This window comes from Muntiacus reevesi, chromosome 8, assembly GCF_963930625.1.
Source record: "Muntiacus reevesi chromosome 8, mMunRee1.1, whole genome shotgun sequence".
NCBI classification, from domain to species: domain Eukaryota; kingdom Metazoa; phylum Chordata; class Mammalia; order Artiodactyla; family Cervidae; genus Muntiacus; species Muntiacus reevesi.
The window spans coordinates 80,318,835-80,322,126 of NC_089256.1; the positions used below are offsets into that span (position 1 = coordinate 80,318,835).

Here is a 3,292-nt window from a genome sequence, read left to right on the forward strand (position 1 = left end):
TTATTGTGCACTTTATTTTTATTAATATTACACCAGCTCCACCTCAGGCCATCAGGCATTAGATCCGAGAGGCTTGGGACTCTTGCTGTAGAGCTAGCTAACTCACATCTCTTCTTTCCTTGATCAAAAACTAAACCTCTCCACTGTTTCTGAGCTGAAATGGGAATGCCTCATTGGATCAAAGGACACTGGGCCAGGAAGACGCTTGTTGGAACCTGACCGGAACAGGTAGGTAACAGTTTCTCTAAAACTAGATGCATATGGAATGTGAAACTATATCAATTAACTTTTTACACTTCCCCATATTACAATCCATTGATTTATCTTGCCCTTTGACTGCATCCCTATCCATTTGTGATGTTACATTATGGTCATTAAGGAAATATTGGTTCATTGAGTTATGTAGATATGCCAAATGCTGACATACGTTTTTAAATGAAAGCAAGTAATGTTAGTATCAGCTTCCCTGGTGGCTTGGCTGGTAAAAAAAAAAAAAAAAAAAAAATCTGCCTACAATGAAGGACACCTGGGTTCAATTCCTGGGTTGGGAAGATCCCCTGGAGAAAGAAACAACTACCCACTCTAGTATTCTGGCCTGGGGAATTCCATGAACTGTATAATCCACTAGGTCACAAAGAGTCAGACATGACTGAGCAACTTTTGCTTTTCAATGTTACTATCAGGCTTATCAGGAAAAACTTTACTGGAAATCTATAAAGGTTTTATAGGTACCTTTTCCAAAATTCTAATATTTGGTTGAAAACTTGAGTGTTACCATTGACAACAAAAGTATTTGCTTTCCTTGAAGAAATCCATTTCTTTACATTTTAAGACAATCTGTAAAATATTCAAGTCTAAATAAGCATTGTTTACCTGCCAGAAATTCTCTCTAGTGAAAATGATTTCATTAAGAACACCTGGACTTCCCAACAGACACGCTACCCCCAGCTCCATAGGACCTGGGTGTGTGGGTGTGCCTGCCTTGAGAACACCTGTTGTGGGAGGCATAGGCCAGAGCAAGGTGCTCCAAGGAGCCTGTCTGGCTGGCGGTGGGCAGGGAGCCAGGGCCAGAGCAACAAAGCTGCCCATCCTTCATAGTGACAGATTTGGGGATGCTTCTCTGTCCTCTGTGTCATTGGTAGTTTGAGTGGTGCAGAGATGGCAGACAGTGTCAAAACCTTTCTGCAGTACCTTTCCAGAAGAATCAAGGACCCCGTTTCTGGAAGTTGTACGATCTCATAGCTAGATGCTCAAATTCAGCTTGAGAGAGAGGAACAGCATCTATAAAGGCTAGTTGAGTATGTTTGAAAGGGCAAGTAGAGCCCAGGGTATAAAAGAGGAAGCAAGACTGAGCCACCCATTGCTGGTTGAATTTCTCAGTGCTGTAAGTGAAGTGGCAGACTATTCTGCTTCATTCTCTTCCCAGTTTTATCGAGTGTGTATTCCTGTGCTTCAGTCAGTAATGGCCCAAATTATTGGGGATCCATCTCTCCATAGAGATGTTTGACTCTGGCTGAAATATTTCTTCCCATCAATTTTCAGTGCTCCTCCTCTTTGTGCTTAGCAAAGTTGTGAATGTGATATGATTTTAGAATATAGCTGACCTGGCACTTACAGTATCAGGGAGGAAGCCTCACCCATTCCCTACTGACATGGTCTTCAATATGTCAATTGCAGGTTCTTTACCAAATATTTAGGAAATATTTGTGGGTCTCTTTTTAATCCATCTTGTTGGTCAACTGGTTAATCTCTAATGTACGTCTCTTTTCTACTCACTATGGTGGACTTCCAGCAGGCACCCCACCTCCTACATTATCACTAGCTGCCTTTTCTCTGCTCACTTCCCTTCATTTTTTAATCAGCACCAATGAAGCAAAAATTGAAAGTGTTAGTCAGTCATATCTGACTCCTTGCCACCACATGGACTATAGCCCCCCAGGCTCCTCTGTCCATGGAATTCTACTGAAGAGGGTAGCAATTCCCTTCTTTGGAGGATCTTCCCTACCCAGGGACTGAACCCAGGTCTCCTGCATTGCTGGCAGATTGTTTACCATCTGAGCCACTCCTGAAACCCAATGAAGTAAATACTCCTGGCCAAACCTGCCTTTCCAGCTGTAACCTCTTTTCCATGGTGACTTCCTTAAGCAACAGAACCTTCCACAAAACGGTTTACTGCAGTCTGCTGTTAGTAGCTCAACCTCTGCAGAGAAGCTCCCTTCACAGCATCAGTCTCTTATCAAGCAAGGCTGTGGCAGTTCACTCTGTTGGCCATCAAGAAGGGATGGACAGGATTAGGAGGACCCTGTGACAACTCTTTTCCTTGTCCACCTTCCTTACTATGAAAAGCAGGACCCACCAAGGAAGGGTCCTCTGCATGTTCCCTTCTTTCTGAGGAAATTGGGGCTTTTGTCTGGTGCACCTAAGGCAGACTCTTCCTGACCCTGGCACATTGATTTCTAACATTGGTGAATCTGAAAGGATCACAGATTTTTCTGCAGCTCTTTTTCAGCATCTCTTCAGCCCCCCTACCTGAACTGATGGGAATACATTCCCCGCCCTGTGCCATTTGCCCTGACTTCCACCACCCTTGGATGAACAGGTTTTTGTAATCCGAGCTCTTGTGGACCTGTTATTTTTGCTGTTTTGCTGTGAACCACATATATTGGATGTTGGAGATAAAGGAGAATCTTAGTTCCTCTTGGTCACTTCTGTTATAGCCATCATTGTTTCATTTCTTGTAACTCAGATTAGATTTTGTTCTCTCTTGCTCCACTGCAAAAAACAATCCTGGAGAGATGGGATGGGAGGAAGGAACTTGCAGCCAGATCTGCCAGGTTTTGAGGAGTGATTTTTGTTTTTTTCTTCCCCTTGGAGGGGAAAAAGCTCTTTTTCACTGGTACATTTAAAGTCTGCCAGCTTTGGAGAGATACCAGTGCAAGTGTCACTGCAAAACAAAATGCTAGACAACCTGAGCTGTTAAATTCTGGAGGTCAGAAATCCTGTCGGTCACTGCCAGGTTTGTCTGGCATTTTAAAGGATTATTGGGTGCTGCAAATAGGGACTGAATGGCAAAAACTTATTAAATTCATAAACCTGTGGGGTGGAAAAAACAACTAATTCACCTTGCAACTGAAACAATCACTACCTCCTCCCTTCACACAGGTGCTTTTCCTAAAAACAGCCTGAATCATACTCAGGCAACAGAAGTGCTTTATGACTAAGTTCCATTTCCTCACACAGAATATTGAAAAATATGTACTCTGGGGTCAAAATTTGAATCAAAGCAATAATT

At 42.9% G+C, this 3,292-nt stretch overlaps 1 pseudogene; it reads left to right on the forward strand.

Annotated features, from left to right (window-relative positions):
- Positions 1-1,158: 1,158 nt before the first annotated feature.
- Positions 1,159-1,754, forward strand: LOC136173685 (etoposide-induced protein 2.4 homolog pseudogene; annotated as a pseudogene).
- Positions 1,755-3,292: the final 1,538 nt, after the last annotated feature.